Source organism: Bos grunniens, chromosome 22, assembly GCF_055505025.1.
Source record: "Bos grunniens cultivar Pamir isolate PY7600 chromosome 22, Bosgru_T2T1.0, whole genome shotgun sequence".
Lineage (NCBI taxonomy): Eukaryota > Metazoa > Chordata > Mammalia > Artiodactyla > Bovidae > Bos > Bos grunniens.
The window spans coordinates 6,728,696-6,752,170 of NC_141186.1; the positions used below are offsets into that span (position 1 = coordinate 6,728,696).

Below are 23,475 nucleotides of genomic sequence, written 5' to 3' on the forward strand. Positions count from 1 at the left end.
ATACCATTTCTACTGTAAGACTGCAAACACAAGCCTCACTTGGAACAAACACAAGTACCAAAAACAGCCTAATTTAGTCTATTTGGAAATTATCTTCGCCAGAGTGAAGATGTGAAAAATACTTGAGTGATTTGGTGATTTGACAAGAACAGTTACCTTATTCAGTTGGATCAAACTGTTTCTCTTAAAGGCCAGATGGTAATTTCAGGCACTGCAGGCTGTAGGGCATCTGGGACAACTACTCACTGCCTGTGTAGCACTCAACAGCCGTAGACAATAGTGAATGAATGACCATGGCTCTGTTCCAAGACAACTTTACTGACAACAAGCAGCAGGCTAGATCTGACACACAGGGTGTACTCTGCCAACTCCTGAATTAGACAACTCATTCTCATTCTCTCTCTCTCTCAAATAGTTGCCATCCATTCAAATTTCAGTAACAGAATGAAACGTTTTTGTTCATAAGTCAGGAAGAAAAATCTACATGAATCTGCTGTAAGTCTCCTTATTTCTTAAAGAAACTCGGTTGAAAGTCACATACCTGTAAACAGTCCTGTAACAGGTAACAAATGTGACTCCATATGGGACCTGTTCCCTTAGTTCTAACCCTTGCACTCCGTTCTCTGTGCTTAGTCTGCACCTTTTGTAAAAGAATGTTGCCTACCGCCTGAAATACACAGGCCAACCCTTTTTCAAGGCTCTGCCTCCTAGACTTGACCTTTTAAAGGTATTAACACCCTTCCATTCATACAGAGATGAAAAGTTACAGGATAGAGAATAACGTTTGTCTTGGTGCTGGTTTACAGGAACACTGTGACCAGACCTACCTGCGTAGCAGGATTCCTGCACCAGGAAGTTGCAACTACCTGCCACTCCCTCTCCTTTCAGTCCAAATTCTAACTCGGCTAAGACGGTTCTTTGGGACATGAGTCTACCACCTTCTCAGGCTGCTGAGTTTCTGCATAAGGTCGCTATTCCTTGCCCTAACACCCTGTCTCTCGATTTACTGGCCTATCATGCAGTGAGCACTATGAGCTTGGACTCAGGAACAGTACCTGGCTGCAACCAAGCAAAACGTGGCCAAGAATCACTTCTCGGGGTAACTATTTTCTCTAAGAGGAAGTGTTTGGGAGATGCACAGCCCATCTGGATCACACTGAAATGTCTCAAGGGCTCAGAAAGCTTATCTTCCCTGTGGCTGTCTTCCTAACACTCTGCCTCATGTGGAAGCTTTGACATGGTTCCTAGAATGTATGGAGCAAATCCAATCTCCATAATATGGCATACAGGATCTCCCAGGGCCCTCTGCATCTGGTCTCAACTTCATCTCCAGCCATTCTTTACATCTCCTTCCACCCCCAAACTATACTCTGACAAATCAGAGGACGCATTACACCTCAAATACATCATTTGTCCATGAGTGTTCAAGTCTCTAAGCTCTTATCAGAGTGACCATTTGTTGTTCAAAACAGAGCATTTCTGAGAGTAAGAGGAATGCTATTAATAGCATTGCTGGGACAAGAAGCACAGTAAGGCAGACTGTAATAGAGTCACTGAACCTTCATTCATGATGAACTTCTCTTGTGAAAACCATTGCCAACTCATTCCTCTCCGCCATTTTCATGCTTCTGCTGACCTCTTTCTTGCAGAGGTAACCACTCCCTCATTTTTTTATCTATGATAGCCTTTATCACATAGTATTATATTTACTTTTTCACCTATATGTTTTCTTTGAAGAATGTTTCCTCTGTACACTTGGCTTTATGCTGGAATTCTCCTACAGTTAGCAGTCTCCAACTGCTTGTTCATTTTCTTACAATAACAAAAAGCCATTCTTTGTCTATCATAAACCAGTGGTTCTCAGCTCTGATACTTTGGCTTCTCAGGGGATATTTGCAATGTCTGGAAACATTTTGGTTGTCATAACTAGGGCAGAGACTACTGGCATCCAGTGTGTGCAGAGATGCTCCTAAACATCCTACAACACACACATCACACCCCCCACAACAAAGACTTACCCAGCCCCAAATGCCAATCGTGCTAAGGTTGAGAAGCTCTGGAATAAATTTAAAACTTCAGCTCACTTCCTCATAAAGTTACTACAAATTCTGGATGACAGAAGTAAGAGGTCATGAAAATTTTCAGCCCATTTGCCATAAACATATTCAGAAAGCCAACACACCCAAGGAGTCAGGATAATGTAAGACAAGGAAAAATACACAGGCATACTATAAAGATTCATGAATTGGCTTGAAGAGCAGTATGGATACAGTGTTCCACAGAGCACGCTGAATGTGACTCTCAAGCAGAAGTTATTAATCCAACGTATGAACAGTACCAAAGTAGACAGCAGGAGAAATAAGGAATAACCTCAACTGTATACAAAACCAAAGATGAAATAAAAGCCACAAATTCTGGACCATTCCTGAGTCACTGACATTGGATATCTGTAGTAGATTAAAACTAAAGAATCTCTTTCTGTCATCTTTCGGTGACGCCAGAATGGTGCACATGAATGTCCACTGTTGATATTTCAAGAATATCAACAATGCCAAAAAGAGAGGCAGACACCGGGTACTTATTAGGCCGTGCTCCAAAGCCATCATCAGGTTTCTAACTGTGATGATGAAGCATGGTTACACTGGTGAATTTGAAATCATTGATGATCATGGACTGGGATAATTGTTGTGAACCTCACAGGCAAGCTAAACAAGTGTGGAGTGAGCAGCCCCAGGTTTGACGTACAATTCAAGGATCTAGAAAAATGGCAGAACAATCTGCTCCCATTCCGTCAGTTTGGTTTTCCTGTACTGACAACCTCAGCTGGCATCATGGACCCTGAAGAAGCAGGACTAAAACACAGAGGAGGAAAATCCTGGGATTCTTTTTCCAGCGATGTAATACATAAAAATAAAATGCCTCAGGGGTGGGTAGTGGGGAAGACTACCTGTGGTGGATTCATTTTGATATTTGGCAAAACTAATACAATTATATAAAGTTTAAAAATTAAATAAAAATTTTTAAAAAAGTGGATATATAAATATGTATGAAAGTGAAAGTCATTTAGTCGTGGCCACTCTTTGAGACCCCATGGACTCCATGGAATTCTCCAGGCCAGAATACTGGAGTGGGTAGCCTTTCCCTTCTCCAGGGGATCTTTCCAATGCAGGGATCGAACCCAAGTCTCCCACATTGCAGGCAGATTCTTTACCAGCTGAGCCACAAACGATTCATTTTGTGGTATACCTGAAACTAACACAACATTGTAAATCAACTTCAATAAAAAAAATTTTTAAAGAATGAAAATAATAATAATAAAGTAGATTAACACTGTATTCTTTACAAAAGTTGAACCTAAAACTTCAACTATCATCAGAACCAAGGCCATTTATATGTAAGAGAAACTCCAGAATATTTAAAAGATATTTTCAACCACAGAATCTTTTTAATTCCTAAAGAAAAACTTGGCCACCAACTACTTAACTGCTTCCCTTAAAACAAATCTTTTATGCTTCCTTATTCACAGGAATCTGCACTCTCCAATCCTTGCTTGAGGACTTCCCTGGTGGCCCAGTGGCTAAGACTGTGCTCCCAGTGCGGGGGGCCTGGGTTCGATCCCTGGTCAGGGAACGAGACCCCACGTGCTACAACCAAAGATTCTGCGTGCTGCAACTAAGACCTGCTGCAGCCAGATAAATAAAAACTGAATCCTTGTTTGGTAAAATTTCCCAATAACTGAGTCTAAAACACCCTACATACCTTTCTGCCTTCATAAACTGAACAAACTATGTCAAATTTGCTTCTCCTGATTGCCCAGAGTCACCTTAACTACTTAATTATTGTACTAATATAACTCCCTCAGCCTGTTTAGAAGGGACAGAAGACCAGCACTTCATGAAACGGCCCCTGATGGCTGATTTTCTCCTGTGATCATTCCAGGGTCACCCACTAAGCTGTAACTATCATTCCTGCTGCAGTCGGTATACCTGCCTGCCCCTTCATCTCCAGCCTTTTCTAATTCATCTCTTCTGGAAATTTTGTATGAAGCAATTAACCAGAAACACCTATCTGGATAAGAGTCTGAGTGAATGGATGATGGAGGAATTCTTCCACTAACACAGTAAGTCCCTAACATACGAACAAGTTTCTTTATAGAAGGCTTCTGAAAGTCCAATTTATTCATAAATTCAAGAAAGTTGAGGGCTTTCCAGGTGGCACAGCAGTAAAGAATCCAACTACCAAAGCAGAAGATAAGGAGACATGGGTTCGATCCTTGGGTCAGGAAGATTCCCTTGGAGTAGGAAATAGCAACCCACTCCAGTATTCTTGCCTGGAAAATTCCATAGAGGAGCCTGGTGGGCCACAGTCTATGGGGTCACAAAGAGTTGGACATGACTGAGCACACGCGTACCAACAAAGTTAGCTGCTGCTGCTGCTAAGTCGCTTCAGTCGTATCTGACTCTGTGTGACCCCAGAGACGGCAGCCCACCAGGCTCTCCGTCCCTGGGATTCTCCAGGCAAGAACACTGGAGTGGGTTGCCATTTCCTTCTCCAATGCATGAAAGTGAAAAGTGTCCGACTCCTAGCAACCGCATGGACTGCAGCCTACCAGGCCCCTCCGTCCATGGGATTTTCCAGGCAAGAGTACTGGAGTGGGTTGCCATTGCCTTCTCCGAAAGTTAGCATAAGTATCCAATTAAGACAATCAGCTTTATAGCACTGTACTGCAATAGGTTTATAATACTTTTCACACAAATAATACGTAAAAACAAGCAAATACAAAAAAATAAAGAAAACATTTTTAATCTTAGAGTACAATACCTACAGTACAGAAGGACAGTCCAGCGGCTTGCCTACAGGGGCTGGCACCAAGTGAACAGGCAAGAAGAGTTACTGACCGGAGGCGGGAGAGGAGGCGGGAGAGGGTAGAGCTGAAGGATCATCAGCAACAGGAGACCGAGGGCACGCTGCAGTTTCACTCACACCTGACCTTTGCACCTTTGAGAGTTTGCAACTTGAAGGTTTGTATGTAGGGCACTTGCTGTACTGAAGCAGAGATTTGCACCTGTGAATTCTCATATCTTTGTATGTTCATGCCTTGGAGTTCCTCTCATTCACCACAACCCCTAACCCTTGTTCAAGAACTGGGAGAAAGCCACACAGGTGAGGGGCGAAAAGTTTTAAAAGCCCCAAAGGGCTATGCTTCATAATCAAAATGAAGAACAAAGAGAGAGAATAAATTAAACATGAGCCACAACCAGTAAAATAAGGTCATGAAACCCCTGAGGGATGAGATCACGTTAGTTACATTTATAACATCACCTCTATCCTAAAGCGCAAAATCTTTAAGAAAAATAACAGACTTGCAGACGTTATTGAAAACCCTACAGAAAAACGAGCACTCAGGTCCTTATAAAACTTTGATTCAGAGGTACTGATTTAAAAAAAAAAAAAAAAACAGGCAACACATAACCAAAGCATCCTGTTCATTTGGCATCTATCTTAACCTGCCTGGGGCGGGGAGGGGGTTGCGGAAAAACCACTAATTGAGAGTTTCAGGAATGACTCATACATATATTAAGGTGACTTTTTAAAGTTTATCTGCATGCTGCCAGCCAATAATTATTGTGTGAACCACCCCTCCCCACACCCCAGTACTCTGCTCTTGACTTAGATGACACACGCCCTGGCATCTACCTCAGACTTGCACAACAAAGCCCAGAATACACATTCACACCCACATAACTCCATCAAGACTGGAAGTTTAACTTGAAGGTACCAAAGGATGCTGAAAGGAGAAGACAGAAATATAAGAACTATTGTTCAAAAGTCAATCCATTATCAGGTCTGTGTTTATGGAATACTGGTACCATCTGATCAGACATAAGAAAAAAAAAACAAAATTCAAAACATACATTCCACAAAGAACATCAGAAAATTCATACCTGTAGAAAAAGGGCTAAATATCTATGACTACCTTTGTATTCATATTCTTTTGTTCCTTTATTTTTTAAATTAAAACACGCATAGTTGATTTACCATGTTGTGTTAGTTTCAGGCATATAACAAAGTGATACATACATGTGAATGTATTCTTCTCCAGATTCTTCTCCATTATAGGTTATTATAAGATACTGGATGTAATTCCCTGCACCATACAGCAGATCTCTGTGTTTTTCTGTCTTATACACAGCAGTGTGTACATCTCAATCCCAAACTCCTAATTCACCCTCCCCCCTTCTCTTCTTGAAGGCAGCATTTCCCAAAGGGTCTTCCATACAGTTTCAAAAACAAAATAAGTCCCCACACTCTAAACAAGTTCAAAGACTGCTTCCTACGTCACCCTCATATGCATTAGGATTGCATTCAGCTACATCTTGTGAGTCTCTCCGAGCGCAAAGAGATCAAATCAGTCAATCCTGAAGGAAATCAACCCTGGATATTCACTGGAAGGCCTGATGCTGAAGCTGAAGCTCCAATACTTTTGCCACCTGATGCAAAGAGCTGACTCGTTGGAAAAGACCTGATGCTGGGAAAGACTGAGGGCAGGAGGAGAAGGGGGAGACAGAGCATGAGATGGTTGGATGGCATCACCGACTCAATGGACGTGAGTTTGAGCGAATTTCGGGAGATAGTGAAGGATAGGGAAGCCTGGCTTGCACCAGTCCGTGGGGTCACAAAGAGTTGGACACAACTTAGCAACCGAACAACAACACATCATAAAAACTCAACTACAATGGTTTAACAAATAGGGCTTTATTTTTCGACCAGAACAATTCGTCCAAGATGGAATGTCTAAGGCCCGTGGAGCAGCTTCAGGAAGCCATCAAGAACTGCTTCCAGCTTCCTGATAGGCCACTCCTAGCACATGGTGGCTGTTCTCCTGGTACAAGTTGGCTAGAGTTCATTCCAGCAGGAAAGACCATGGCACAGGCGTGTGTCAGTGTCCTGGTACCTTGTTTATCGAGAAAGCAATGGCTTTCCTTGGAAGACACGCCCTGCAGACACTTGACTGACATCTTATTTTGGCCAACACTGGGTCACTTCTAATGGCAAAGGAGTCCAGGGAGGTGAAAATTTCTAACTAGGTACGTTGCTACCTACAGCAAAACCAGAGTACCAGAAAGAAACAAGAGATTGAATGGTTATTTAGAAATTTAAAAGATTCACCCCATACATCTTAGAAATTCAAAGATGCATGTTTGATATGAAAGTCGCTGAGAAATTGTGCTGTAAATAAACCTGTTTAACTTGTTTTAACACAGCACTTCTCAAACTTATTTGAACACAAAGTTCCTTATTTCCTTAAACAGCCTGTTGAAACACCATTCGGTGCAACGGATCTTGGAACACACTGCTTTGGAAACAAAAAGAAGAAAAAATACTTGTAAGAAAGAGTCTGTTTTCATACTTAAGGTAGAGAAAATATGCTGCATTAAAACAAAGCACTCTGGAAATAAAAAATGAAGTGACAGAATTCTACAATCAGGAGCTGACGTGTTTTCATTTTTTATGTGAAGTCACAATTCTGGTGAGAAAAAAATCTCTTTTCCCTTTATGCCTTCAAAGACATCTCCTTTCTACCATCCCTTCTCAACTCCAAAACTTTTTTTTTTAATTCTGTAACTTCCCCCATCTGAACATTTCAACCTGGCCTTTAAAAGCCCATTCTGGAGTTTCTCCAAGATCTCACTTCTCCTTTGGTTCCGTTTCTCATGCTTTAATTACTTTTCTTTCTTCTGCCATTTTCTTACACTAACAAATCAATTTGAGGTTTCGCACTGAGTGAGCTCTTCCTGTATAATTTTTTTAATGTATATTTATCTATTTCTGGCTGTCCTGGGGCTTTGTTGCTGCATCAGCTCGTCTCTGGTTGCAGCAGGTGAGGCTACTCTCTAGCGGTGGTGCACAGGCCTCTCACGGCAGTGGCTTCTCCTGCTGTGCAGCACAGGCTCGAGGGCACGCAGGCTTCAGTAGCTGCAGCTTCCAGCCTCCAGAGCACAGGCTCAAGAGTTGTGGTGCACAGGCTTAGTTGCTCCATGACACGTGGGATCTTCCTGGATCAGGGGTCAAATCCATGTCTCCTGCATTGGGAGGCAGACTCTTTGCCACTGAGCCACCACTGAAGCCCTTCTATACAATTTTTACTCAATTTTTTCAACCACCATTGTAACAGGGAAGAACAAAACCTGACTCCATGTTGGATCTGTTTCCTTCAACCTTTGCTTTCTGTTGCTTTTGTTACTACAACCACTAAACGGACACTGTCTGTAGCTACAAGCATGCACAGTGGCCTGTGTGGGGAACCCTGCCCCTCTGCCAGAATGTTCAACTAAACTGCCTTTGTTCAGCTCACAGGGAGACATTCTGACCCTGCCCACCTGTGAATGGCTGCCAGAAGGAAGAAATGAACACATCCCCACATCCCCTCCCCGAGGCTGGCCATGCCAGGAGATATTTTGCAAGACTTACGGCCATTTAACTTTACTTCCTCACCACCTACATCTCCCCTCCTCTGTTCCATAAAAGAAACTGGCATCCAGACCCTGATAAGATGTACTCTAGGACTCTACTCCTCCATTGTCTCGGATGCCCAGCTTTCCAAATAAAGTTGCTATTCTTTGCCTCAACACCTATCTCCCGATTACTGGCCTGTCATGCAGTGAGCAGACAAGAGCTTGGACTCAGTAACACCATTCTTTGATAACCAATGGAGGTTGCTGTTAATTAAATGCTGTTGCAGATGCCAGTGCTGTTTCCAAGAAGAAATGTTCATATTTTTAAGAAAAACACAGGAGAAGCATTCAAAGCATAATCTTTCATCCTGATACTAAAGCTTTTGAAAGAAAGCCACTCAGTCATACCTAGTTCCATTAAAATAATCATTTCTTTTAATTCACTTTGATTTTTTTTTAAAAAAAGGGGGAAAGACTACATTTTTCTCATTTTTCAAAGCCCATCAATTTTCCACAGAACCCATCATATTTCCTTGCCAAAAAATCCAATGTTTCTCTTTTCTGGAAGAGAGGTAAGAAAATGCCATCTTTTACTTCCTGAAAGAAAAAAATTAAATAGGTCAAATATATAAAACTTTCATGGAAAAAGGCAACACTTCATTTAAGCCATTAAAGGAAAATGTGTTGCAACTTCCCAGTGGAACTCCATTCTCTATAACAGGAAAGGTCTATTCACTGCTGAGAGAACCAGACATGGCTCTCACACTGTTAGGAGAAGCACACTGTCTGAAACTGCCCACCCAGGCCAGACACCACAGTAACCATTTGCATGAGTTATTTTATGACAGGCTGCTGCTGCTGCTGCTAAGTCGCTTCAGTCATGTCCGACTCTGTGCGACCCCATAGACGGCAGCCCACCAGGCTCCCCCGTCCCTGGGATTCTCCAGGCAAGAACACTGGAGTGGGTTGCCATTTCCTTCTCCAATGCATGAAAGTGAAAAGTGAAAGTGAAGTCGCTCAGTCGAGTCTGACTCCCAGCGACCCCATGGACTTCAGCCTACCAGGCTCCTCTGTCCATGGGATTTTCCAGACAAGAGTACTGGAGTGGGCTGCCATTGCCTTCTCCATGACAGGAGGTCCTAGTAAGGAACATGAAACTAGTAAGCCACCACCAATCAGAAGAGTTCTGGAAAGGTCAAAAGGAGACATCATGTGTCTGACCACCTCCCAGAATCCTTCTCACTGCCATCCATCTTGGCTGAGTAATGCATGCGCCACCAGGACGGACTCTGTCAGAATGATTGGCCAAAGACAACCTGGAAATTAATCCAATCAAAATAAAACCCGAGACTGCGAGCCATGTGGCAGAGTGGTTCTCCTGGGTTCTCCTACCCTATCACTCTCCTCCCAGGCACCTTTCCAATAAAAGCTTTTGCTTTGTCAGCTCATATGTCTCCTTGGACAATTCATTTCCAAGTGTTAGATAAGAGCCCACTCTCAGGCCCTGGAAGGGGCCCCCTTCCTGCAAGAACACCACTTTACAGAGACTCTGAATGGAACTGAACCCTTAAACCAACTGAACTGAGCTGGTCTTCCTGTGCTCCTATTTTCTAGAAATCAAGGGAAAAAAAAAAAAAAAAAAAGCAGTTGGGAATATTCACATCTCCAGTAGACAGGCCTCTAGAAAGTCAAAGGACCATAAAACATTCAGATGCCATCAAAGACCTTTGAGTGCCAAGTCCTGGCCATATGGATTCTCCATCCTCTTTAGAGGCTCATCACTCACAAAAGGGAGAAGGACATGGCCACCCACTCCAGTATTCTTGCCTGGAGAATTCCGTGGACAGAGGAGCCTGGTGGGCTGCTGTCTATGGGGTCGCACAGAGTCGGACACAACTGAAGTGACTTAGCATGCATGCATGCATTGCAGAAGGCAATGGCAACCCACTCCAGTATTCTTGCCTGGAGAATCCCATGGACAGAGGAGCCTGGTGGGCTGCTGTCTATGGAGTTGCACAGAGTCAGACACAACTGAAGCGACTTAGCATGCATGCATGCATTGCAGAAGGCAATGGCAACCCACTCCAGTATTCTTGCCTGGAGAATCCCAGAGACAGAGGAGCCTGGTGGGCTGCCGTCTATGGGGTCACACAGAGTCAGATACGACTGAAGCGACTTAGCAGCAGCAGCACTCACAAAAGAGAAGGCATAGCCAACTCGCTCCAGGTCAGAAATTAGGACAGTATCACTTTAGGTCCAGAAGAACACTTCCCAAATTGCTTCCAGAGAGGAGACATGATCCTCCCAACCACCAGGGGAGCTAGAGAACCATATGGCTACTTGCTCCCATCATGCCTCTCTGCCCCACACCAAGCTGAAGCTCCTTCCTGCCCCCAGCCATCCTTTCCCACAATCTTAGACCCATATCCCCATCCTGATTCCCATCTCAATTCCTGTTCCCATACCCCTTAGAACCACCTCTTATCCCAACCTCTCCTCCTATATTGGCTGAAATGGCCACTTTTGATGGCAGCACACCATACCGTCTTCTTCCTCCACAAAGCCAAATGAAGAGCTTCCACCCTTGGGTGACACTTCCTTCTACCTCTAACAGTCCTTCTCTCCCATCAGTTGAAGACCTTGTCACCTGGCTCATCTTCTTTGAGACACCAAGTCCAGCTGTCATTCTTTCTGAGTGACCTTAGAAGTCCCCAAGCACTCTGCCTAGTTGACTCCTTGTCCTCATTCTGTAAGCTTCTTCTCTGCATTACTGCTTTCCTCCCAAAGATCCATCCTGGACCTTCTCCTCACCACTTAGAACTGCTCCACCTCTGGCTAGACCTCCAAACACCTCACTCCACCTCTTTTCATCCTCTATAAACTCCTTTCCCTTCAGACCTCTCTCTCAGAGCTTCACTGACTACACCAATGCCCCCATTTAACCTGATGCTCCAGTCTGCTGGTCCCTCTGTTTCCCACTTCTCTTGAGTCCGTTGTCTCTATTTCTTTCCTCCTCCATTTTCCATTGACCACTGATTGGCCAAGGATCTCAATTATGTTCTGCTCCATATACACTCACCCAGCCAAATCCCATCACCTCCTCTGTGCCCATACCCAGGACATTCAACACCAAGGAGAAAACCACAGATTTGCTAAAGCTGATGGTGTAACAGGTTCATGGGTCTTCATTCTCAAGAGACCCTCAGAGCTGCCAGAACACCTGCTCAGTATTTCTCCTAGACCCTTCAAAGGGTCTTTTCAAACCTCCTCCACCTTACACAAACCGTGGAACCCACCACTTCTGCCTTTTCCCTCTCCACCTTCAGAAAACGGCCTCACTTCCTGCTTCGCAGGAATGGCTTCAATTTTCTGCTCCACACCACACGCTCCTCTCCTTCCGTGCCCTTTTCCCTCCCTCCTAGCCTGCCTGGGACTCCACCCACTCCTGACTTCCCAGGCATGCGCTTGCCCTCATGCCCTCAAACTGCTCTACCATCCTCCCCTCCGTCATCACTTGAATGTGCCAAGACTACCATCTTGGGAAAAACATCCTGCTTCCAACCTACAATCTGCTCTAATTATCATTCTCTTCTTCACAGCCAAGCTTCTAGAGATGTCTCTGCCATCTTCTCTCCCCTCTGCTAACTCTGGCCTCCCTCCCCGCACCTCCGGCAAAACTCACACCAGCCTGGTCTTAGCTGCCAAACTCCACCAGCACATTTCAGACCGACCTCCCTTATTCCTCTCTCCACTTCCTAGTCCCACACACACTCCTGCTTGTCCTTGTATCTGGCGGACCCATCTTTTTCCCCTGCCTCCATCACTGCTTTTCAAACTGTAAGTCTTCAACCTTCAAAAAATCAACTCAGAGCAGAGTTTCTCATTGGTGTTACTTACATTTTAGCCACATGGTTCTTTGTTGTGGGGGCCACCCTGTGCCTTAGAAGCTGTTTAGCAGCATCCGAAGTATCTACGCACCAGATGCCAGTCGCACAGAGCAAATATGTCTCTAGACATCATCAAACCAGCATCACTCCCATTTGAGAACCACTAGCATAGGGAGTTGCAACCCAGGTTTTTTTTTTTTTTTTTAAGAAAATGAAATAAAATAGAAACTACTACGATATATCTCCTAAGAAAGAATAAAGACCTTTCATTAAACATTGGTCTCTGCATCTTGTTGGAACTTGTCTACATGTGTACATGTGGAACAGAAAATATTTCTTTCTGTAAGTCAGAGTCAGAACACTTTAAATTGGGAATTCCCTGGTGGTCCTGCAGTTAGGACTCTGCACTTCCACTGCTGAGGGCCCAGGTTTCAATCCCTGATCTGGAAACTAAGGTTCCACAAGCTCTGCGTCACAGCCAAAAAAAAAAAAAAATGAACACTTTAAATTCCAGTGCTGTACATGTGGGTGCTCCCAAGGTTCTGTCCTGGGTTCCCACCCTTTCAAAATCACCCAGCAATGCAAAAAAGGCAAAGACACACACAATAACCACTCAAGTACTCAGCACCCATCAAGAAAACAAAGCATCATCGACCAGATAAGAGCGGGGAACTGCGAACGCACCCCTCCCAGACTCCTGGAGGAAACCACAACTCCAATTTAACATTTCCCCCCCAATTTTACTGTGTTTGGATGTGAATCCTTAAGCAATATATAATACATCACTCAAGTTTAAAATGTTTTACATGTTCTTCTGCAACTTGCTTTTGTCCCCTTAACATTATGTTTGTGGGATTCGTGCATCCTGTTCTACACCACCATTCATTCATTCTGTAGTTGGTGGGCCCTACTACAGAATGAATGAATGGTTCATCCTCTCTATAATAATGAACATCCTCTCTAGAAGGTCAGTAATTCTGCTCCTGAGCACAAATCCAAGTGGATCTGTCACACATCTGCACAGAGTGCACACACACCATTTATCCATTTTCTATTAGACTGTTATCTTTGTCTTATTGATACTAAGCAGTTCTTTCATATACTCGGAAACCAAGTGCTGCACCCTTGGTGATATGTTACCATATCTTCTCCCCGTCTTGGGTGGGTCTTTCTCCCATACCCAGTCATCTCCTCTACTCCCACGGCCTCTGCCACCGTCCCCATGGTGACCACCGTCTGCTCCTCCCCTGCTGCCAGGTCGCTCTTCCGGCCTCCAGATTCACAGAGCCCATGGCCTCTCGGCCCCCTCTCCTCTGCCAAGTATCTCAAACTTAACTGTCCCAAATGAAACCTGTTGCCCTGCCCCGACTCTGCCCCTCCTGCATTCCTTCACTGGCTCAGAGAAAACACTGTCATTCCCACAGCCAGTGAGCCTCTCCTCTCGTCTCCATCATGTTCATCACCTCCTCCTGTTTATTCAACTTCCTCAGTACAGGGATTTTATTCACCATGCTCCGCCTCCAGGATTTATTTCTGGACACTTCCATCTCTCAGTTGGACCATACACCATAGCCTCCCTGTTGCCCTTCAACTCATAATATATTCTTTAGAAGATAAGCAGACCTAGAAATCCCACTGTTATTTACCCGAGACAAATAAAATAAAATTCTCCCAAAAAAGGACTTGCATAAGAACATTTATAACACCTTTATTTATCAAAACCAGTAACTAAAAGCAACCCAAATGTCCAACTGAAGACTGGATGAACTAACTGTGGTTCATCCATACAATGGAATCAGCAGTAACCAACTCAGCAATAACTAATTCAGCAATAAAAAGGAGCTTCTACTTACAAATGCAATGATGTGGATGACTTTCAAATTATGTTGACTGAAAAAACATCAGACACAACAGAGCCTCTACCATGTGACATCATTTATGGGAACTCTAAGAAAGACATAACTGGAGATGAAAGTCAGAAAGTGGCCAGGGTGGGGGTGGGGGGGAAGTTGGGTGACTGAATGGAAAGGGACATGGAGGAACTTTCTGAAAGAATGGAGATGTTCCATATCTGGTTTGGGGTGGTGGTAACATGAGTGTATATGATTGTCAAAACTCATCAACCAAACTGGCCAATGACTAAAATCTGGCCATTTTACTTACATAATTATATTAACACACACACACACACACACATATGTATTTATTTATTTATGTGTGTCTCCAGCTAGAGTAAGTTTGCTAAAATTAAAATCTGGAATTAAAATCGGAACTCCCTGGCAGTCCAGTGGTTAGGACTCCATGTTTCAACTGCAGGGGGCATGGGTTCGCTACCTGGTCAGGAAACTAAGATCCCACAGGACCGCACAGAGTGGGGAAAAAAAATTAAAATCTGATCAAATTATTTCTCTGCTTACATTTTTTCTGAAAGTCCTGTGACCTTCAGAAGGTCGTACCTACCCACCTCTCCAATATTCACTCTTAACCCTTCTTCTCTGACCCTCCCTTATGGGCTATGCTACTCTCACACTGAAGTTCTTAAATCTTCCCAAGTGAATAATGTCCCCTTTCACCTCTGGCCTCCTCCACTTTGCGCAACCCCACAACCCTTGATGTGGCTGACTCCTATTATCTTTCAAGACTCAATATGGGGGACTTCCCTGCTGGTCTACTGATTAAGATTTTGCCTTCTAATGCAGCAGGTGCGGATTCGATCCCTGGTTGAGGGCTAAGATCCCACATGTGTTGTAACCAAAAAAACAAAAAAAAGAAGAAGCAATACTGTAACAAATTCAACAAAGACTTTAAAAGCAGTCCACATCAAGGAAAAAAAAATACTTAAAAAAGGACTCTGTGGATGTCACTTCCTCCAGGAAGTCCTCCCAATCGCTCAACATTAAATTAGACACCTTTCTTGGGCTCCTATTACACCCTGTGCTTATTGATAGCACAACCCCTTTGACTCTGAAATGCACCTGTCCATCTGCTTCCCCAGGACATAAACTCCCTGAGGACAGAGCCTGAAAGCCTGTCACTGCTGGATGGGCTGAGAACTGAGGAGGGCAAATCTTCAATGTTTGTTCAATGAGAAAGTGAAATACTCAAAGCATGTTTTCTCCTCAAGCTAAACATGGAGAGATGGGAACTCACAATATCAATACTGAAGGAAAAATAACTCCAAAACCAAAAAATAAATATTTTATATTGAACACGTCAATAACCACTTGGACACAGAAGACTGTATTATATCAGGGTCTGCTGCAAACAAAACAGAACAGTAACACACACAGACCCAGCCAGCTCTTACCCGAAAGCTAGGAGAGAAAGAAAATGAGAGTCATCTTAGGTAAATAAATAAATCTCAGGGAAGGCATACTGAAGACACAAGACGCTTTGATGAACAGAAAAGTGGTCACTTGTTCAGTTGACTTAAGGGAGCCGAGCGTTCGTCCAACAGACCTCTGCGAACTGTGTAAATTCCAACAGAAGCAGCGAAGAGCTGAACAATGATCTGGAAATGTACCCAGAGTTCAAAAGCATCATGTCTAGACATGTCAAACTCCCCTGAGAGGGATCTGGCTGCTTGCCTGCTGAAGGTCCCGGCTGACCCCAACTGCTTCCTTTCCATAAGCATTTTTAGATGGATGGCTAAGAAGTCACCTTTAGGAGAAGCAGCCTCTGCCACCCACCTTCTCTCGTGTCTCGGCAGGGCGCCGCCTCCCCTTCACAAGGGAGAGAAAACACACTCATGTGAAGCTGCAAGTGAAATGAATTCCTTAAATATCAGGAAGCAGAGAATATAAGTAAAGCTCTTCCTTCAGCACTTCTTGCTGCCAAATGAATTTCCGAAGCAAAATCGCACTGGCTGTATTTCTTCAAGGGCTGTCTGATTTGCCAGAATACTTTTGAATATTCCAGAACTGTTATGGGCTGCCAGTTATCACCAAACCTTTCCTTTCTTCCTTCTCCTCCCTGATAAAAACTCAATATATGGCCCGAGATGAAGAGTAACACCTTTCCCTTTATAAATCTCTTAAACCCTCCTAGATGCCGCATGAACCCCCTGCTCCATTATCTAGACCTGAGCCTGGCACCCGAAACCTTCAAAACAGCACATTTACAGCACAGGGATATTTGTGGCATCAAAGTGAAGCACAAAAATGGAGATAAATGAACCATGATTGACAGCCACTGTCAATCAAAGCAAATACATGGTCCAATGAGCCAACACAGTTTTGTCTTTTCTGAATATTTCTATTGAGATGGGTTAGATATCATCACTTATTCAAAGGACATGAATCTGAGCAAACTCCAGGAGATAGTAAAGGACAGGGAAGCCTGGTGTGCTGCAGTCCATGGGGTCTCAAAGAGTCAGACACTACTTAGCAGCTGAACAACAACAATTCATATTATAAAATTTTCTATTTAACAGTTTGTAGGTGTATAATTATATGGCATTAGTTATGTTCAAAATCTTGTGTAACCATCACTACTATCTATTCCCAACACTTTTCTGTTTTCAATCTTGTGGCTGTGCTTCAGGGCATACAGGATCTTAGTTCCCCCAACCAGGAATAGAACCTATGCCCCCTTCACTGTCAGTGGAGTCTTAACCACAGGACCACCAGGAAAGTCCTCCAAAATTTCATCACCCCAAATGGAAACTCTGTACCCATTTAGCAATAACTCCCCATCCCCATTCCCAAGCCCCTGGTGGCCTCTGTCTCTAGGAATCTCACATAAGTGGAGTCCTATCGCATTTGCCCTTGTGTGCCTGGCTGACCTGACTTAGCACAGGGTACTCAAGCTTCATCCACCTTGTCCTGTGCATCAGAACCGTACCAGCCTATGGTGAGTCACGGCCCACTGCATGGAGGGACCACACTGTGCTCATCCAGTCATCGGTGGGACACGGGCTGTTTCTACTTTTTGGCTCTTGTGACCAGTGTGCAGTGAACACTGTCACGCAAGCGTCTGTTTAAGTGCCTGCTGCCAATTCTTACGGGTATACACCTTGACGTGGAACTGCTGGGTCACACAACAGATAGTTTTTTAATAGTTTAAAAGGAAAAAATTTATTTTTTACTGATTATAAAAGCAATAGGCATTCATTGAGGAAACTCTGAAGAATAATTATACCACCCAAAGAAAACCACTGCTAATGTTTTGGAATATGCCATTAAATTTTTACTGTCTAGTTAGACACAGATGGATATTTTCACTCACACCAGCTTTTTCCCCCTTAACATTATTTTAGGAGCATGAACTCTGCTGTCATTAAAAGTTCTTCAGAAGCATCATTTAATATCCAAATGGTATTTCATCAGGGGGAGCATAATTTTCTTAACTATTCCCCTATTTAGGCTTTTCCCCATTTTTCATGGTTATAAATAACATCAATGAACATCTCCATGCATTATTAGTATTCTGGTGGACTTCTCTGATTGCCATCAGATGATATATTAGAATCACTGGGTCAAGCTACAGGAACATTCTTAAGGTTGATAAAGACTGTACGTCTGGGACTTCCCTCATGGTCCAGTGGCTAAGACTCTGCACTCCCAATCAATGCAGGGGACCCAGGTTCAATTCCTGGTCGGGGAACTAGATCCCACATGCTGCAACTAAGAATTCATATGCCACAACTAAAGATCTCACAGGCTGCAACGAAGATCAAAGATGCTGCATGCTAAGGGTCTTCGGCAACTGAGGCCCAGCACGGTCAAATGAACAAATGAATGTTTTTTTAAAAAAGACTGTACATCTGTCTTCCCTCAGTGTCATATCAATCTGCATTCCCGCCAGGAATGCTAAATGTCATGTTTCAATGTAAAAAGAACATAAATTATTAAAATTAAAAATGGTAAAAATTATAATAAAATATTAGCAAAATTAAAAGTGAACAGAAGAGTAGAACCCTTTTTTACACTGTGTGGGGTAACAACTTTTTTTGCAGGAATGCAGACACTGGGGGAAGGGGACAGTGGTTCAGAGAGCAGCATGAAGCACGCCCATCACAGTGTAAGGCAGACAGCGGCGGGAAGTGTATGTAGAGCACAGGGAGCTCACCCCACTGCTCTGTGACAGCCTAGGGGGCGGCACAGGAGGGAGGCTCAGACGGAGGGGACATAACACACTTGCGGCACTGCTGTACGGCAGAAACCAACACAACGCTGCGAAGCAATTACCCTCCAACTACAAGAAATTTAAAAAAAGAAAGTGATCAGACTGGACGACCTGAGAGGTGAGCTTCTATCAAAATAAGTTTTCAAATGGAAAGCCCTATTCTGAATTAACAGACCTGCTAAAGCAGCAATATATTCACATAGAGACACATGGAGAGAAAGATTTGCATAAAACCACCTTCTTCCTTATAGCGGCCCTCACTTCCCAAAGTTCCCCTGTCATTTTCACCCAACCGTGGATAGATTTAAAGGCAACTCTAATGCCTACAACATATTTACCTAGAAAAAATCCAGAGCTTGGGTTTTAGTAGAAAGGGCAGGTCCACCCTTCACCTCTTCACCAACAAACATCAAGAAACCAAATGGGGATTTTAAAATAAATCCCATGAGTGACACCCACTTGTCACTTAGAGACAAGCCCCATCCCGGCCAGGGTGGGGGCTTCACATGAACAGGGGACAAGCCACACCCACAGAGCAGACTTGGGAGTCACTACGCAGAAGGTGGTTCCCTAAACTGCCCTTCCACATCAGCCAGTGAGGGGTCAAAACCCCACCAGGAACTCGGGCCTACGCTACGGTCCCACTGGCAGCACCAGTGTCCAGGGGGCCCAGAGCCCCCACAGACGTGCTCTGGGGACCATGCAGACCAGAGCTTCCAATGACAGGCAGCGGGAGACACAGGATCCGGAACTCAAGTCCGCTAGTGCTCTTGGTTTTGGCCAGAAAAACAGCATTTTGTTTTATTTTGGGTTTTTCATCCTCTTTTGGTTTGTTTTTGAATTTTGAACCAGATGCCTATCTTTAAAAAATAAGAGCTTCTCACAAAAATCCACACCTGGTTCCTCTTAAAATACCCGAGGACATCAACCTTAGGCCCACACTGAAGCCGTGGCAGTGAGAGGCCAGAGCTGAGCAGCGGCTCCCCTGTCCGATGTGGGGTGTGGACCCACAGCCTGTCTTCCTGACCACTCAGGACCCCTTGACCTGCAGCTGGAGGGCCTAAGCTCTGCAAAACGTTTGCTCTTATGACCCTTGTCTGATGGGAATAATGTGTTATTATACATGGTAGGATTTCTTTGGAAGGAATGATGCTGAAGCTGAAACTCCAGTACTTTGGCCACCTCATGCAAAGAGTTGACTCATTGGAAAAGACTCTGATGCTGGGAGGGATTGGGGGCAGGAGGAGAAGGGGACGACAGAGGATGAGATAGCTGAATGGCATCACTGACTCAATGGATGTGAGTCTCAGTGAACTCCAGGAGTTGGTGATGGACAGGGAGGCCTGGCGTGCTGCGATTCATGGGGTCACAAAGAGTCGGACACGACTGAGCGACTGATCTGATCTGATACATGGTTATTTTTCATAAGTCTGCAGATCCCACGGCAACTAATAAAATCCAAATTACTGAAATGCATAACTGAATTCAGACTACCTCGTGCTGTGAGGTATCTCCTGAAACAGCAGACACTATCAAGTATTAAGTAGGGAGGAGGAACTCAAAATTTTTATTTTACTAGTAACTAATAAAAGATTAGAGACCACTCAATTATAAAGTCTGTAGGACATCCCTGGTAGTCGAGTGGATGAGAATCTGCCTGCCAATACAGGGGACACAGGTTCGATCCCTGGTCCAGGAAGATCCCACGTCACAGGGCAGCTAAGCCCATACGCCTCAACAAGAGAAGCCACCACAGTGAGAAGCCCACACACCTTAATGAAGACCTAGCACAGTCAAAGGTAAGTGATTTTTTAAAAATCATTTTAAAAAATCATAATCATTTAAAAATCAACTATACTTGAATAAATTTATTTTTAATTGAAGTAGAGCTGATTTGCGGTGTTGTGCCAATCTCTGCTGCTGCTGCTGCTGCTGCTGCTAAGTCGCTTCAGTCGTGTCCGACTCTGTGCGACCCCATAGACGGCAGCCCACCAGGCTCCCCCGTCCCTGGGATTCTCCAGGCAAGAACACTGGAGTGGGTTGCCATTTCCTTCTCCAATGCATGAAAGTGAAAAGTGAAAGGGAAGTCGCTCAGTCGTGTCCGACTCTTAGCGGCCCCATGGACTGCAGCCCACCAGGCTCCTCCATCCATGGGACTTTCCAAGCAAGAGTACTGGAGTGGGGTGCCATTGCCTTCTCCGGTGCCAATCTCTACTGTACAGAAAAGTGACTCAGTTATACACATACATTCTTTTTTTATATTCAAACTAAATTTTTTTATTTTTATTTTTTTTTACTTCCTGCCTCCTGTGCACAAAATATGGGGCTTCCTATTATGGACACAATAATAAGTAAGACATGGCTTCAGCATCATAGGCAGATGGACAGACCTGCCATGTGAAAAGTACCACCACAGAGGGGGACAAGGTGGTAACACCTCCTGCCTGTGTGTAGCACATGAGCCCTTATCAAAGGACAGAGAGCCTGGGACGTCCCTGGGGGTCCATGGTTGGGATTCCATGCCTCTACTGCCAAGGGAACTAAGATCCCACAAGCTACACAGCACAGCCAAAACACACACACACACACACACGCACGCACACAGCACCTGCCAGGCTGGAGGGGCAGGGGGTCAGACAGGAAGCGAGATGGGGGTGGGACATTGGGGCTGAGTATTGGGTACCACTGTACTAGAACATGTATTTGATTGGAGATCATGGAAAGTTGCTAAAAGCTTTAAGGATTCCATTGGCTTTGGGACGGTCCCCATGGAGATGGTGCTGAAGAATACAAGCTTGGGTTCAGGGAGGCCAGTAATACCATATGTGAAACGAATTGCCAGTCCAGGTTCGATGCATGATACAGGATGCTCAGGGCTGGTGCGCTGGGATGACCCAGAGGGATGGTATGGGGACAGAGGTGGGAGGGGGGTTCAGGATGGGGAACACGTGTACACTGTGGCAGATTCATGTTTATGTATGGCAAAACCAACACAATATTGTAAAGTAATTAGCCTCCAATTAAAATAAATAAATTTATATTAAAAAAAAAGATGACCATGAGTGTCCAGGCCAGGGTGAGGAGCATCTAAACCAAGGTAAAGGGCAGGAAGAAGGGTAGAGAGGCAGGGAGGGCTCAGGTGGCTGTTTAAGTATTGGACAGAGAATGAGACAGAGTCACAAAATTTCTGGCTTCAGCAATTCAGCGGATGTCATTGCCATGAAGCCAAGACAAGAAATATGAGTACAATGATTAAGGAGTGAGGGTGAACAGGGCTTGGAGCTAGGAGGATAGTGGAAATCTAAAGATGGGCAAGACACGAAATCAGCCCTCCGAACAACCTCATGGGGCAGAAGAGACTCAACGGAGCCAAGTGTGATGGCCAGAGAGGAGAGACAGACGAGTCTGTCTTGGGTCGTGCTCCCTAGAAGAAGAGCCTGATGTGGCAACTCTTGCACCAGTGGGTGCTGGAGAAAGAGCTCTGAAGAGAAGCTTGTAGCAAAGTGAGGGAAGTTGCATGGACAGGGAAAGGTGAGGGCTGACAGCAGGCCAGCTGCGGTCTGATCTGGCAGGGAGCTCCGGAGTTACCTGGACTGTAGACTTTGTGCTGCCCGGACGCTAAGGGCTGGGTTTTATTTCCCAATCACTGACATCAGTCACTGATGTCAACCGCTCAGTACAGGGCACCCCAAGGTAGGGAATGAGACGTTTCTTTCCAGTCGTCTCCAGGGTATGGAGCTGCTCTCCAGCAAGGCAGTGAAGGATCCTTCCATGAGGTGTTAGCAACTGGCCCTGCTGCAGCCAAGCGAGGGGCACACAGGGCCAGGAGAGGGGATCCAGGCAGAGTACCAACAACATCTGCTACAGAATCCACTCCAGAAGTCCATGAGAACACCGCCGAGGGAGAAGAGGGAAAGGTCCTTCTTGATCATAAATCTTTCCATCTTTCCAACCTCCCTGGAAATTGGCAGGAGGTTAACAAATTTATCTCCACAAGGTGCTTGAGTACCTCTGAAAAGCCTCGAGCATGCAGTGCAACTTTGCAACCCGGGCTGAAGGCTGCTCTCCTGGGCACTGGGGTATCTGTTCCCTGGTACAAACAGCAGCCCATGGTTCCACCTGCCTTCTGCCCAGGAGCCCTCCAGCCTCAGAATGGCTTTCCCTGACCACACCCGAGCAATAAACGGGCAGCCATCCTCAGCCATATAACTGACAACATTCCTCCAATTTTTACAGTGCTTTTTATGCTCACCTTATAAAGTTTCATGTTTTACTCTCCAGATTTCATTGTGCGCCCTCAATGTGTCCCAAGAGTACAGCCAAGCAGTTTTAATTTTCTAAGAAGTACTTCTCTGCCTCTCCTTTCCACTACAGCACAGCTGAGAAATTGGAAAAGGCCCCCGAAGCAAGATTTCCGGGCAACCTGAACAATTTGCTCCAAGATATTCAAGCAGGAATGAACTTCAGGAGAGCTTCCAGCACCCTGGCTGAAGCCCCAGCCCCTGTCTTCATGTATTTAGAGGGTACATCTCTGGCAATACAAAGCTGAACAAGCAAATTCCAAAGGAATGAGATGAACCTTATAAAAAAAAGACTATCTGATTATCCGAGGGCAGAGGTAGAAGGTACTCTGTAAGATGCCAGAGAAATTCTGAATCACCAACCACATCCAAAAGGAAATAGATGCTCAAATCAACTAATTCATTAATTATGATTTACCCTTTGACTAAACTCACAGATCAACTTTCTGACAATACTAGGTCAGAGTTTTGTGGAGGACAGGTTGGTTTCTTAACCAACACAAATCTGTTTCCTAAAATACGCACATTAATGACTTCATGAAGAAATGCACTCATCAACAGAAAAACCAGGTGACTGAAGGTTATAACAGCAATAACCTACCCTTACAGAACACCTTGCATGTGCCCAGAACTGTGTAAGGAGCTGGAGTATTTACATTCCTCCTCATGCTTGGGAACACAGTGCAGGAAACACTAAAGGATATT

At 44.5% G+C, this 23,475-nt stretch overlaps 1 protein-coding gene and 1 pseudogene across 4 annotated transcripts in view; one reads left to right on the forward strand and one right to left on the reverse strand.

Moving 5' to 3' along the window:
- The window catches only part of OSBPL10 (oxysterol binding protein like 10), a 343,446-nt gene that overhangs the window by 268,622 nt on the left and 51,349 nt on the right, over positions 1–23,475 (reverse strand). The window lies entirely within an intron of this gene.
- LOC147347963 (small ribosomal subunit protein uS8 pseudogene) lies at positions 2,458–2,908 on the forward strand (annotated as a pseudogene).